This window comes from Erinaceus europaeus, chromosome 11 (assembly GCF_950295315.1).
Source record: "Erinaceus europaeus chromosome 11, mEriEur2.1, whole genome shotgun sequence".
NCBI lineage: Eukaryota > Metazoa > Chordata > Mammalia > Eulipotyphla > Erinaceidae > Erinaceus > Erinaceus europaeus.
In genome coordinates, this window is record NC_080172.1 from 37,809,665 (window position 1) to 37,826,065 (window position 16,401).

The 16,401-nt window shown below is 40.0% G+C and overlaps 1 protein-coding gene across 8 annotated transcripts in view; it reads right to left on the reverse strand.

Annotated features, from left to right (window-relative positions):
- The window catches only part of MCC (MCC regulator of WNT signaling pathway), a 338,297-nt gene that overhangs the window by 73,738 nt on the left and 248,158 nt on the right, over positions 1-16,401 (reverse strand). The gene's annotated exons all lie outside the window — the stretch shown is intronic.

Here is a 16,401-nt window from a genome sequence, read left to right on the forward strand (position 1 = left end):
CAGGTCCTTGTACATGGTAGTGTTTGCACTCTGTTGAGTGAGACACCACTGGTCCCCCTTTATTTTTCTTAAGAACTGCAAGTTATTTAACACTGTGGTTGCAGAGAAGGAGGTGAGGCAGACATGGTGCCCACAGCTTTCCCCCAAGATGCTTCAAGATGTGATTATCACTAGGATATTAGAAAGGCATTTCTCAATAATCTCTCTTTTTCTCCCCCCAAAGGGCCTTTTGAATTACATTTAAAATAGACATTCACTTGATCAGAATTTAAATGTTTAAATCCTGCTCCTCTATGGTTATGGTTCAGTGACTTTCAAAGGGAGAGTTTTTTTTTTTTTTTAAATAAGTGAAGAGACTTGTCAGTCTAATGACCTTGGTAATCATTTTATTACTGGATATAACATCTAGCATAACTGGCAAATTGACTAGTGTCCAAATGGGTTCCCACTACTGGGAGGAATTAATACAAGGAGATCTAAGGCAAGGATTTCTGAACTCGTTGGTATAACAGAATGCCAAATAATGAGGGAGGGCTTGTTAAACAAAACAAAAACAAAACAAAACAAAACAAAACAAAACAAAAGAGCCCAGGGCCCTCCCCCTGAGTGCTTTGACTTAGTAGGTCCAGATAAAGCCAAGGAATCTGCACATCTAACAACCTCCAGAAGATACTGCTGCTGGAATTAAGGGGACCACAACCTGTAGCCCAGGAGGTGTCATAGTGGCTAAAATGTCAGACTTGTAAGTATCATACTTTAAGTTTGACCCCAGGGATTATGTCTGTAAGAGTGATGCTCTGGTTTCTCTCTTTCTCTTTCTCTCTCTCTCTCTCTCTCTCCTGTTGATAAATACACTTTTTTTTTTTTAAAGAGGATCATACTAAGTGTGACTTACGGGACTCCCTAACCAAGCAGCACTTTCATTCTAGAGACAGGAGACTCAACTCCGTATAAGTGGCAGCTGACAGCAAGCCCCTCTCTAAAAGGAAAGCTCTCCCTATGAAATAGCTTGAATCTCCCCATCTTACTAAACTGGGAACCCAAAGTAATTGACACTTCAATAATTCATCTATATCTTAGAGCTGAAATGGAAAAATTTCTTAGGAGCAGATTGCATTAAATGATGAAACAACTAGGAAGTCCAGAATGCTCTGCTGTATGTAGTAACTTGGGGGTGATAGAAGTGTGTGCCATCCACACGATGTGGCAGACACAGGGCCAACCCCAAAACAATTTAAAGACTGAGAAAGCACATGCCTAATGATGCCAAGTGGGATTGTTGGTAAGAGATTACAGGGTTGATTCTGGAACATTGGCTAATAAATGGAGAATGGGCATGGAGTGACTGGAGTCAAATACCAAATGACACAGGAAACAAAACCCTTTTCCCACCGGGCCAGCTCCCTGGCACTGGAGAAACCTCCCTGCTGGAGGCCACAGACTTCATTTCTGTTGCTGTGTAAGTCTAATGAGGTCATGAATAATGAACAATGTTAACACTATTTCAAAATCTAATTTAATCTGATCATTCACAAAAAAAGCAGTAGTCTCTTGCCAGAATCCCAAGTAGGTCTACTCATCTTGTTTTAAAAAAAAAATACAGCCCTGCAATTTGCAAAAACATTATTAAAACAACCTTTATTAAACAACCATTATTAAACAACATTATTAAACAACCAAATGTTTCTTCTCTTGATCCTTAAAGCATGCTTAATGTGGAAATTTCAGATGGAACTGAAAAACAAACAGAAGTACCTATGTTTTTTCTTATAACACAGACACAACTGCTAGTTATTTTCCATGGGGTGTGTGAGTGTGAATATCTTCTCACAAATAAGGCAATTTTTTTTTTCCAGAGCACTAATGAACTCTGGCTTATGGTGGTGCAGGGGATTGAACCTGGGACCTTGGAGCCTCAGGATGAGAGTCTGTTTTGCATAACCATTATGCTATATACCCTGGCCCATGAGGCAATTTCTAAACCTGAGTATCCATTTTCATTTTTAAGCTTTGGATGAAAAGAATGTCTTTGAAAATTAGAGGATGACAAACATGTTTATTTGGGCTAAGCTTTGTTATTCTATGGTAACTGTTAAATGGTGAGGGGAAAAAACCCTCAACTAAAGGAAGTGGAATGACACTGTCATGAAAAGAAAAAGAAAACTGTTGGTTTAATTAAATGCTATGGCCCTCCTGTCTTTATTTGTGATGAGGGTCATAAGTAATTGAAATGAAAACATGCACAGAAATAAACTAGAACTAAGCTACTGATTCAGCTTAGGCTAGCTTAGGAAAGACAGCCTAAGAGTAGGTTGGTTATAGTAGTTAATTTTGTGACCATTCAAAAGATACATCTAATATCTAACCCCCAATACCTGTGAATGAGACCTTATTTTGAAATAGGGTCTTTGTATATGAACTTAAGGACCTCCTGAGGAGATCATTCACTAATTTAACAACTAACCTTCCTTATTAGAGAAAAGGGAAGTGAGATTTGGGACAAAGAAAAAGTAGACATGTGAAGATGAAGACTAAAAATGGTCCCAAATTCAAGGACACAAAGGGATACCAGAAGCTCAAAAAGGCAACAAGTTCTCTGCCAGAGATAAGCACAGTCTTGGTGCAACATCTTTCTATTGTGGACTTTAGAACTATGAGAGTAAGTTTCTGTTTCAAGTCACTAAATTTGAGGTCACTAATATACCCATCTTTGCTGGAAAAAAAAATAATACCACTTTAAGGGTTTATTTATGAAAGAGGAAGAGAGGGAAGGAGGGAGGAAGAGAGAGGGAGGGAGGAAGGGAGGGAGGGGAGAGGGAGAGAGAGAGAGAGAGAATGAGAGAATGGGAATGCCAGCATATCACTGGCATAAGCAGTGAAGAGATTGAATTTGGGACTTTATGCTTTATAGTCCTACACTCTACTGTTGCACCAGCTTCTTGACTAAAGAAGATTATTTTACTAAAGAAAATTATTTATCTTTACATAACATGTGACTTGAATGCAGAGGCTATCGGGAATCAGTTATTCTAAGCTAGATAGTGATGCCTATATTCATCAGCCTTTACAGTTTTCTCAATAAGACACTTTATTTTAGTGATCATTTTCGCAGTTCTCCTAAAGTTAGTTCACAGTTAGTACCTGTTTAAGTGCCCAGAAGAGAAGCTAATCTGTTATATATGTTAGAGATTTGGCAGAGTATAAAGGTAAGACTATTATCTTTCAATCTCAGAGTCTAGTCAGTTTACAGCGTGAAATGGACCCCAAGTACCTTACCTAACATCACTGGTAAGTTCTCAGAAAGTGTGATTAAACAAAATGACCTACAGTAAAACCAGGTCCTCAAATGAAAACTTTTTGCCATGTCAGCAAAAAGTTCCATCAACGTTAAATGAAATAACATTACTGGAGGACCTACTCTTCTGAGGTCTTAAAAAATCATTTGACAAGAGAATAGATTGGAATGAGGAAGGAAAAGGAGGCAAGCAAAAGTTGCAGTGATGTTCTGGTGAGAAATGATGAGAGCTCAAATACAGTGAGTGTAGTGGGAACACAATGGTGAAATCCACTCAGGTCAATTTTATGCAACAGAATGTCTATAAAGATGGAAATTTCCTACAACTTCCCTATGTAGAAGAAGCCACTGGCTGCATGTACATTTGCACTGAGCACTTGCAATGTGTCTCATGTGCCCAAGACACTAGACTTTCACTGGTAGACTATCTTAATTAATTTAAATTGTGATACATGGTTAGTAGCTAGTATATTTGGTCAGTGCAGTTCTTATTCTTCTTTTCTTTTTTAATTTTTTGCTTTTTAAATAAATAATTTTTTTTTTTAAACTAGAGCACTGATCAGCTCTGGCTTATGGTGGTGCTCCCCACAGGGGATTGAACCTGGGACTTAGGAGCCTCAGGCATGAGAGTTTTTTTGCATAACCATCATGCTATATACCCCCACCCAGTCAGTGCAGTTCTAGAACTATTCAAATAAGGAAACCCTCAGATTTTGCAGCTCATGGCACTGCTCCACCAGATAGGACAATGTAAGAAGGAGGCAATTTTCCAAAGAGCAATGAAGATACAGTTGCAGGAATGCTCAACTTTAAGAAGCCATCAACTATGTGATGAAAGATATTCAAACAACTATGTAGAAATCACCTTAGAATGACCAGGGAGGAAGAACAGGAGTTAGAATTTTGAATTTAAAAGCATGGGATCCAGAATTTGATCATTGATGTTCCATGTGTCAGAGTGATACTCTGGTTTCTGGGACTTCGTACTTCAGAGACTTCAGCATGGAAGGTAGTCTTTTGCAGAACTATTGTACTGTTTCCCTGACTTCTTTCTTTCATGTTAATAAATTAATTAAAATTAAATAGAAAGAAATATAACCTGAGGAAAAGAGATGAGAGCTAGCTGCATGTTCTAAGAATTTATAAGGTTGCTGGGGGGCGGGGTATGCAAAGCAGTAAATGTGGGAGGAGAGTCCTGCACATAATTCACTGCGTCAAACAATCAATGGAAGACAGTAAGAATGGAAGGGCATGGTTTTCTCTGAGAGAGAGAATAGAGATGAGGTGAGACAATAAGAAAATGTGAGTTTTCATGTTGGAGAATGAGGATGGGAAAGAGAAGGGTTCCCAGAGAGAGAGGAGGGAAAAGGGAGGGACATCTGGATGTAATAATAGATGTATGTGTGACTTGGAAAGGAAGAGAAGGTGGGACACCCCCCCCCAAAAAAAAAGGAAAGGCCAAATTATATACAAAAATAGATAGATGGTTGTAGAAATAATAGTTGACCCATATCTGCGATCTTGGAAGAACTGCTGTGGCTTACAATGGAGAGACTGGGGATCCAGAACTCTGGTGATGGGAACAGTGCAGAGTTGTACCCCTGTTATCTTGTAATTTTGTAAATCAATATTAAATCACTAATTTAAAAAAGAAAAGGTTCCTATCTTCTGGTTTCCATTTCTATAAGAGAAAAAAATAATTCAAGTGGAGAGGGAGGGAAGGAATAGCAGAGGTTGAAAATGTAGATAGTGTTTGAACTCAGATCAAATAGAAGATGGAGGAGAAGAAAAGAGGAGGAGGACTGGTAAAATAGTTGACCTGGCCCCTATTGCACTGAAGCAAAATTCACTTCTGTGGTTTCTGTTTCTGTCTCTGTTTCTCTCTTTTTCTGCTTCTATATTACTCTTTGCATCTGAAGAAGGAAGGAAGGAAAGAAGGAAGGAAGGAAGGAAAGAAGGAAAGAAGGAAAAGGGAAGAAGCTTCCAAGACTTGGTCAGGCTCTTTCATGTGAGAGAGTGCACTAAGCAAATTGTACTGTTTTCTTCAGATACTGTAACCCCACAGAAATAGTAGCAAAGAACAAAAAATGAATTAAAACCATACTTATGAAAAGAAAGTACTTGGGGGCATTAATAGGCAGATTGGAACAGACTCTTAATGGCAAAATAGAAGAAAGAGTAATCATGAAAGAAACAGTTGGAAAGGCCAGATTCTATAACAATATACAAGGGGAGATGGCCCATTTACTGTGAAGAAGTTTGGCAGTGTTTAGATTCAGCCTTGGCAGGTGCTACAAAGGACAAGAGTCTGAAGAAGGGTTGCAAACAGGAGGAACAACTGTCTGTATACAGAACAAATAAGAATTTCCATCACATGACAGCCTCCACTAAAGTCAACAGGCAATCCTCATTAAAAATGCATAGAAATGCTGTATAAAATGGAACAACGAGAAAGAAATTCACTGCCAAGGTTAAAGGAAAGACAGTAAAATCTCCAGGTGCCAGAAATGAAGTGAGAATAAAGCTCGAGTGGTGAGGAGGGAGGCAGTGCTACACTGAGTGTGGGGATTGGGAGCAGGGCACAGTGTGGGGAAGCGGGAGTTGGTCTCTGCTGTCTGAGCTCATTTTCCCAAATAAAGCTCAGTTTTCCTGGACCACTCATTTGTGAAAACTGGACTGAAAGCATTACTAATGAGACCTGAAAGCAGTCCTAGAGCTGTGTATAGTTTTATAGAGAGGTCAACCATAAAAATCACATTTGGGGCTAGACAGTAGCTCACCTTTTGAGCTCACATGTTACCATGCATGAGAACCAAGGTTCAAGCTCCAAGCCAACTCCTGAGGGGGGAGGCTTCAAGAGTGGTGGAGTATTGCTGCAGCTATTTCTCCTTCTCTTGCTCTCTTGTTTTATTAGTGATTTACAATATTATAAGATAATAGGAATATAATTCCACACCACTCCAACCACCAGAGTTTTGTGTCCCCCCACTCTGCCCCTCCATGGTAACAACTATAGTTCTCCCAAGACCATAATTATGGGTTGAATATATATATATATATATATATATGTACATAGGTTCTTTTTTCAAGTTCATGTGTTTCAATTCTCTCTATTCTACTCAAGAGTGCAATCATCCCATAGTTGTTCTTCCTTTTACCTCTTTCCTCTCAGATAAGTAAAATAGAGCCTGATTTCCAAAGGTGTTGTAAATGAATATTAAATTACTAATTTAAAAAAAAGGAAAGAGGATTCCCATCTTTTGGTTTCCCTTTCTTTCTTTCTTTCTTTTAAATTTCTTCACTGGGGGGATTAATGGTTTACAGTCAACCGTAAGATACAATAATTTGTACATGCATAACATTTCCCCATAACAATACAACCCCCACTAGGTCCTCCTCTGCCATCATGTTTCAGGACCTAGACCCCCCCACCTCCACCCGAGTCTTTTACTTTGGTGCAGTACAACAACTCCAGTTCAAACTCTGTTTAGAGTTTTCCCTTCTGATCTTGTTTTTCAACTTCTGTCTATGAGTGAGATCATCCCATATTCATCCTTTTGTTTCTGACTTATCTCACTTAACATGATATCTTCAAGCTCCATCCAAGATGGGATAGAGAAAGTGAATTCACCATGAATCTGAGACTTTGGAGCCTCAGGAAAAAGAGTCTCTTTGTATAAACATTATGCCATCTATCCCTGTTCACATTTCTCAGTTTTCCACATATCTGGTTTCCATTTCTATAAGAGAAAAAATAATTCAAGTGGAGAGGGAGGGAAGGAATAGCAGATGTTGAAAATGTGGATAGTGTTTGAACTTAGATCAAAAAGAAGAAGATGGAGAAGAAGAAGAGAGGAGGACTGGAAAAATAGCTCAGAATCTCTCTCCTCTCAATGACAGTGCAAAAACAAAGGATTCTGATCATAAAAGTCTGGGGTTCTTGTGTAACTGGGGTTCAGGGCCCTCTGGTCATCTTTCTCTAACATTTCCACCTCTGGGAATATGGACCAAAATTCTGTTTGGGGTGAAGGGAGGAGCCTTGGCTTCTGTAATTGCTTCTCTGCTGGACATGGGTGTTGATTGGCTAATCTATCCTCCCAACCTGTTTCTATCTCCCCTTAGTAGGATAGGACTGTGAAAAGGTCCTCTCTCTCTCTCCCCCCTCATCAGAAAAAAAAATGAGAGAAAAAGAAAATAAGAACTGCCACAATAATAGTGGTGTTCTGTGTCAATGATCAACCTGGTGACAAGATAAATAAATCAAATTAAATTAAAAAATCACATTCCATGCCTGTGAAGCATGTGGGTATAGAGTCTAAATTTATACTCTCTGTTGTGGGGCCCTAGAATTATGCATCAACAGTGAGAACTGATCTGAATTTTGCTATTCACTGCCTTAAAGATCCAATTTGTGGATCACCCAGTACCTTTAGGCAAGAGGAAGTTTTAAATCTCCCATGGCTGGGAGCCCAGGATGGCAAAGCTACTTGACATGAAGGGATGGCAGCAGAGAGAGGAGGATGGACCAAGACAGTCAGTCATCTTAATAAAAAGATGAGGGCAGCCAAGGAGAAATAAAGATAAATGTAAGCCACTGTACAATAAGTGTGCTAAGGGGCCCTCAGGAGAAAAAAGAAATGATTTTCATTAGAAATCATGAAACAAAATCAGGCTGATATCAAATAAGAAAATAAGAGTAGGTGCATGACATGGTGCAAAGCACAAGGACCGATATAAGGATTCTGGTTTGAGCCCCCCAGCTCTTTCTTTCCCCTTCTCTGTCTTCCTCTCTCCATTTCTCTCTGTCCTATCCAATAATAATGGCATCAATAACAACAACAATAATTATCACAACAACCATAAAACAACAAGGGTAACAAAAGGGAAAAAATAGCCTCCAGGAGCAGTAGATTCGTGGTGCAGGAACTGAGGCCCAGGAATAACCCTGGAGGCAAAACAAATAGTAGGTGCATGAAAAAAGAAACCAGCAGAAAATATAGTTAGTGAAAGAAAGTTAATATACAGGTTAAACTTTTAAATAAATGAAAAGAGAATTAACCAGTTGGAACACAGTATAAAAAATTAGCTCAGAATACATTAGGAAGGAGTTAAAGAAATACAAAAGACCAAAGTCTCACTAAGAAGCATAAATTATCCATGTAGAACAGAATAAAGGGGACCGGGTGGTGGCACACCTGGTTGAGTGCACATGTTACAACATGCAAGGACCCAGGTTTGAGTTCCCAGTGCCCACCTGAAGGGGGAAAGCTTTTCGAGTGGTGAAGCAGGGCTGCAGGTGTCTCTGTTTCTCTCCTTCTCTATCTCCCCCTACCCTCTCAATTTCTGACTGTCTCTATGCAATAAATAAAGATGATAATTTTTTTTTTTAAAAAAGAACAGGCTAAAGAAGTTATGGACTATGTATACTTATGGTACATGGTATACTACTCTACAATAAAAAAGATAATATTGTGTCATTTGGGACAAAATGGATGGAACTAGAGTAATTATGTTTAGCAATGTGAGTGATGAGATGAAAAGAAACTACTATATGGTTTCACTCATATGGGAAATCTAGAGAACTGGTACACATGAACTTGCAAAAAAAATTAGAAAACAAACTGTCTCTAAGACTTTGTGAGGTGGTTATCACTGGGAGCGTGGAAGCACAGAACTCTGGTGGTGGGTGTGATGTGGAGCTATAGCCTGTAATCTTACAAAACACAATTAATTACAAATAAAATGGAATTGATTAATTTATTATTTTTTAAAAATAAATTGCCACCAGGGTTATTACGAGGGCTTCACGCTATTACTACAGATCTACTATTCCTGGTGGCCATTCATTTTTTTTCTTTTTTTTTACCTTTCTATTTTTACTTGATAGGACAGATGGGAGAGAAATAGAAATAGAGAGGGAGAGAGAAAAAGATACACCTGCAGACCAGAGTCACTGCTTGTAAAGTGTTCCCCATCCAGGTAGGTAGCAGGGGCTTCAACCTGGGTCCTTGTGCACTCAATTGGGTGTGCCACTGCTCAGCTCCCAAATGATTTTTAAAAAGGTGCAATGATCAACTGAGGTGCCCATATTAAAATTTAATTTTGTTGTTGTTGCTACCAGAGTTATTGCTGGAGCTCCAAGACTGCATTTCACTGTTTCCTGTTCCTGGAGGACTTATTTTTTTAGATAGAGGTTGAGAGACATACACATAGAGAGAGAGGTATTATAGTACTGCCCCACCCCTCATGAAGTTTTCCCCAAGCATGTGCTCCCATATGGGGGCCAGGGGCACAAACCCAGCTTCTTGTTCATGGTAAGCTCTACCCTCTCTCTGAAGAGTTATCCTCCGGCCCCTAAAAATTTTAATTTAAGTAATTATTATTATTATTACTTGCCTCCAGGGTTATTGCTGGGCCTCGGTGCCTGCACCATGAATCCACTGCTCTTGGAGGTCATTTCCACCCCCTTTTGTTGCCCTTGTTGTTGTAGCCTTGTTGTGGTTATTCTTGTGGTTGATGTCATTAGTTGTTGGATAGGACAGAGAGAAATGGAGAGAGGAGGGGAAGACAGAGAGGGGGAGAGAAAGATAGACACCTGCAGACCTGCTTCACCACCTGTGAAGAAACTCCCCTGCAGGTGGGGAGCCGGGGGCTCGATCCGGTCCTTGCGCCATGTGTGTATAACCCGTTGCGCTACCGCCCGACCCCCTTGAGTAACTATTTTATGAGTGGCCAGAACACCACTCTTATACAACCCTCCCTCCCTCAAATGTGCTTTAAAAGATGTTCAAGAGGAAGAGAACACAGGAAATGATTGAGAGATGAGAATAAGAAGACAGGTGAGTTTTCCAGCTTCGGAGGCAGGTATGGGTCCTCAGACTGAAATAGCATATTGGTGCTAACTAGATAAGGCTTTTTAGATGTGTAAGCAAATTCTTTGATGTCTTTCCAGCAAAACATGACATCCATTTCCCGAGTGTGTGTGTGTGTGCGCGCGCGCTGTGCCTCAGAGATGGTGTCTAGTAAACAGAACATGGAAGAAATGACTGCATATCACTTCTGCCTGTTGGCCCCTACAATCCAGCAACCACACAATGAGGGACCCTGGGGCTCTATGGAGAAGTTGCTTTTAGATGATCTAATAAATAGCCCCCGCTAAATGCCAAACTACAGCCAGCCTCACCCACCAGGCATGTGAGTGAAGAAGACTACAGGACTCTGGCTGTACCCACATTTGTTCAACTGATAGCTGCCACTCAGAGCTCTCTCACTCCTCCAAGAATCATGCAAAGAAACTTGTTTTAGGTCTCTAAGTTTGGAGAGGCTTGTAAGTGTTGATACTATAGGACATATAGAAACCCTTAGAACAGATATACACACAGTAGCCTTGACAGCCCTTAAAATGAGTATGTCAAAGGGGAAGTAGGTCAGAGAGATTTATAGCATAACATTTATGGCAATGACACTTAACACACAAAACATTGTGTGTAAGAACACAAAGAGAATGAGGGACAGGGGACAGGATATAAAAGGAAGAAGGAGAAGAAGAAGAAAAGGACCTTTTGTGGATCAATGAATGTGCCTCTAACAGTAGAATGTAATTAGCTTATCTCTCTGCCTCTACAGGCTCAATTAAAATAAACAAGTAATAATAATAAAAGTAAATACATGAGCAGCAGAGATTATACAAAGCCTGACAGTTTTGCACCAGAGATGCTGGCGAATAAGAATCTGGTGCTAGAATCCTATGTTTTTAGCTGTACTATTCATAGGAGCCAAAATTTGGAAACAATCTAAAAGCCCATTAACAAATGACTAGACAGAGAAGTTTTGGAATATATATTCAATGGAATACTACTATACTATTTAAAAAATGAGATTGTGTCATTTGGGAGAAAATAGATGGAACTGGAGGTGATTGTGCTTAGTGAAATAAGTAAACAGATAGCTACGAAATGGAGTTTGTGCTTATGTGGAATATAAATAACCAAAAGCAAATGCAATTGAAAATAAAACAAAAACAAACAAAACTAACCAAATGGTCTCTTAGATTTTGAGAGAACTATGGTGGCTATCGGAGGGAGGGGGGTAGGACTTTGGTGGTGGGTGGGTGACACAAAAGCACACATAAAAGTATTAAGCTATGACCCTGAAATCTTGTAATTTTGTAAGCCACTGCTAATGCACTAACAATAAAGCTAAAAAAAAAGTTGGTGTTAAAATTGTCAAAACAAACAGCCAGTGGGGCAGGTGCAGAGATAGGTATCTGAAATTGGAAGCAATTCACTGGAAAAGTAAGGTTAGGACAAGGACAAAGTGAGTGAGCTATTGGACATTTCCTATCAGTCTTTCAGGACAATCACAGGAACAGAGAGACAAGATGACTGAGTGAGCAGTGACATCATCTGAGAATGTGGTGCATAGACAAATCACAAGCAGGAAATGAAACCCCAGAATCCTAAGCGGGATTAGAAACATTATTAAAAGACTGAGTCTGTTCCACTGATGATAGGCAGCAGCATGTACTGAGTAGTTGTAATTTCAAGCAATTAGGCTGTAATTCATAATTTCACTGTGTAAGGGCACTGGCTGAGATGAGATAATTTCTACTGTGTAAAAGAATGAGAATCATTGGGCTGGAAAAGCTCTTCTTAATGAGCTAGGACAGTTTGTCCCAGAGTAGGTCTTAGATAGCTGCCTTTTGTAAACCCAGACTTGGTGAATTCTTTGCAGAGGAGCACTTTCTTATCAAGGACTTCTCTCTCTCTCCCCCTCTCTCCTCCCCTCTCTTTCACCGCCCCCCCCACCCCTGGTTTCTTAAGTTCCAACTTTGAGAGCATTCGGTATTGGCTCAGAGATTTAATAAAACTTTCCTTTAAGCCTCAAACAAATAAGGGAAAACAAAAAATGGGAAATAAGAATTTGTTTACAGATGACATTCACTTACACAGATAAATCACATTTCTATAGTTTTCATGAAAGTAATATTTCCACAAGGACTAGCATAAGGATTCTGGTTCGAGCCCCCGGCTCCCCACCTGCAAGGGAGTAGTTTCACAGGTGGTGAAGCAGGTCTGCAGGTGTCTTTCTCTCCCTCTCTCTGTCTTCCCCTCCTCTCTCTATTTCTCTCTGTCCTATCCAACAACAACATCAATAATAACTACAACAATAAAACAACAAGGACAACAAAAGGGAATTAATAAATAAATAAGAAAGAAAGTACTATTTCATTGCAGTAGTGATTTTATATAGGATGAATCAGGAGAGAAAAAGATCACAGACTAGAAGGATAGCAAATCTGGTGGCATTTCCAGTCTCTGAAGAGATCACAGTTACATTGTTTTCTCTTTTGCTCTACAGCCCACTAAGAAACTCATATCCAATTAGCAACCTTTCAGGGGAAAGGTCAGCATTTTGGCTATCTTCCTAATTTCCAACAAACTGTGTCAGCTACTTTCCTGATAGCCAAGATTTTGCCTGGAGAAAGCTGGACTTCCTCACAGGAGGAGGCACTAGTGAAGGGGGATGGGAATGAATAAGTAATCAACTTCCCAGCCCTGGTGCCTGCAACTGAAAAGACAGTCACCTCACAATTTCCATGGCACAAACGTGAGTGGAACCCTTACAGAATAACTGGAACTTTTGTCAAGGATGACACGAAAGAAATTTAGTTCTCTTAGCACCAAAAAAGCAAATGACCCCATCCAAAAATGGGCAGAGGATATGAACAAAACATTCACCTCAGAGGAGATCCAAAAGGCTAACACATATGAAAAACTGCTCTAGGTCACTGATTGTCAGAGAAATGCAAATTAAGACAACACTAAGATACCACCTCACTCCTGTAAGAATGGCATACATAAAAAAGGACAGCAGCAACAAGTGCTGGAGAGGATGTGGGGACAGAGGAACCCTTTTACACTGCTGGTGGGAATGTAAATTGGTCCGGCCTCTGTGGAGAGCAGTCTGGAAAACTCTCAGAAGGCTAGACATGGACCTTCCATATGATCCAGTAATTCCTCTCCTGGGGTTATACCCCAAGGACTCCATAACACCCAACCAAAAAGAGGTGTGTACTCCTATGTTCATAGCAGCACAATTCATAATAGCTAAAATCTGGAAGGAACCCAGGTGCCCAACAACAGATGAGTGGCTGAGAAAGCTGTGGTATATATACACAATGGAATACTATGCAGCTATCAAGAACAATGAACCCACCTTCTCTGACCCATCTTGGACAGAGCTAGAAGGAATTATGTTAAGTGAGCTAAGTCAAAAAGATAAAGATGAGTATGGGATGATCCCACTCATCAACAGAAGTTGAGTAAGAAGATCTGAAAGGGAAACTAAAAGCAGGACGTGACCAAATTGTAAGTAGGGCACCAAAGTAAAAACCCTGTGGTGAGGGGTAGACATGCAGCTTCCTGGGCCAGTGGGGGGTGGGAGTGGGTGGGAGGGATGGGTCACAGTCTTTTGGTGGTGGGAGTGGTGTTTATGTACACTCCCAGTAAAATGTAGTCATATAAATCACTAGTTAATATGAGAGGGGGAAAATTAATTGTATGTCTCGAAGTTTTTTAAAACACAGACTGAGTCTTTTTAATATAGCCTATAGGCTGTGTATTTGATATGCAGACTCTCTCAAAAGCCTAGACCAAGTACATCAGAAGCAACCAATAGCACAGCTATATACAAGGTACTGTACAGCAAACCCTAACAAAAGGACTTTTCAAAGTTAACCCAATTACCAAATAATGTGATGATAACATTAACTATTGATTGTCTTTTTGAACCCTAAGTCAGCAGGAACCTCACATCTCCACTATAGAGCCTCTACTTCCCCCAGTCCTGGAACCCTTGGATAGGGCCCACTTTCCCGTATGCCTCTCCCAATCCATATCAAATAATATTGCATCTGCTGATCACAACCTAACCAACACAACAATTGCCACCTCAACATGCTTCACTTCAGACTGTGTCCAGAGACTTCACGTGTGGAATGACAACCCTTCAGTTTCATTACTCGGGTGAGACCTTTCCTTTCATAGTATACTCTAATTCCATCCCAGGTGGTTCACTTTCTAACAAAGTCCCAAAACCTAGATATACACCAGTTTCTGTGAGAGAGAGCATATGTTCACACGTATCCATAAACTAGTGCAAAATATATACCTAAAAGCAGAAGTACACTAGAGTTTGCAGTGAGTACCCCCCTAACACTTCCTCTCCACTGTTCCAAGCTTTGGGTCCATGATTGCTCAACAATTTGTTTGGCTTTGTATGTTAACTCTCTTTTCAGTCACCAGGTACCAGATGTCATCAGGATGCCGGCCAGGCTTCCCTGGACTGAAGACCCCACCAATGTGTCCTGGAGCTCCGCTTCCCCAGAGACCCACCCTACTAGGGAAAGAGAGAGGCAGACTGGGAGTATGGACTGACCAGTCAATGCCCATGTTCAGCGGGGAAGCAATTACAGAAGCCAGACCTTCTACCTTCTGCAACCCACAACGACCCTGGGTCCATGCTCCCAGAGGGATAGAGAATGGGAAAGCTATCAAGGGAGGGGGTGGGATATGGAGATTGGGTGGTGGGAATTGTGTGGAGTTGTACCCCTCCTACCCTATGGTTTTGTTAATTTATCCTTTCTTAAATAAAAAAATAAAAATTTTAAAAAAAAAAAGAAATTTAGTTCTGTGGGTCCTTTGCCCTGGATCTCACCAAGGACTTCCTCAGGTTACATAAAGGAGGGGTGACATGCTTACCCATAATGATATGTTGGGTTCAACTCAGATAAATATATACACTAAAAGCTTCTTCTCTATGAAATAAACTTTTGCCTTCACTTAGCATTGCCTCAGGGTGTCGGGGAGCTTGGTCTACTGAAACCTAGGGGGTCTAGCACCCATGTTTTAATAAGAGAGGGTGTTTACCTAACTTCTGGACTGTGTAGAAGCAGGATACAAAATGGGGAAAAAAGGTAAAGAAAACACAAGTCAGTGGCCCAAATAACAGAGTGAAAATTATACCCCCCAATCAGGCCACCAAAATTTAAATTTTGGTGTGAAGAGTTAGCCACATGGTAGTCCAAGACAAGATTATTAGAATTCTGTGAGGCTTTCAGTCTCCTCTCTAGGAAGGGTATAATAATAGTACCAAACAAAATAGCCAAAGAGAAAAAATAAGAAATTCCATTTACAATTATATCAAGCAGAATAAAATACCTAGGAATAAATTTTAACCAAGGAAGTAAGAGAGCTATAAACTTGGTCATGGAGGTTACTTTCTGGATCTGCCACTAAACACAGAGAGAAGAAACAAGCAAGAAGAGCCACATCAAATAGAAGACGTCTGCATAGCAATGGAAACCATAAATTAAACCAAAAGGCAATCTACCAAATGACAGAAAACAAATGCAAATCACACATTTAATAAGTGGTTAATAACAAAAACATATTGAGAACTCATAATTCAATAGAAAGAAAACCAAGCACTGCAATTTAAAAATAGGCAGATCTGAATACATATTTTTCTAAACACATACAGCTGGCCAGTGTGAAAAAGATGCTCAACATCACTAGTCACCAGGAAATGTGAATCAAAATAACATTTCACATCTGTTTTCACAATGGCTGTTATAAAAAAAATAAAAAAATAAAAAGCATAGAATTGGGGAGACAGCTCAGTCTGTCAGAGCACAGAACTTGCTTATAGATTCAACCCCTAACAGAACCCCAGACCAGAATGGAGCGATGTTCCTCTCTCTTCTCTCTCTGAAAATAAATCTTTTAAGGAAATAAGAAGTATTGGTGAGAATGTGTGATAAAGCAAATCTTTGTATGACTGTTGGTAGGATTGTACATGGGACTTCTCTCTCTGAAAATAAATCTTTTAAGGAAATAAGAAGTATTGGTGAGAATGTGTGATAAAGCAAATCTTTGTAGGACTGTTGGTAGGATTGCAATTACTATGGAAGGCATCTGTCTCATGTGCTCACTGTGCCGTGAACAGTAGCATTTAGGTGCAGGAAGCCAGGTTTGGTGATTGCATGGGGCAGAGCTGTGTGCCTGTCTTCAAACCTGTCCTGGATGCACAGAGCAAGCAGAAAT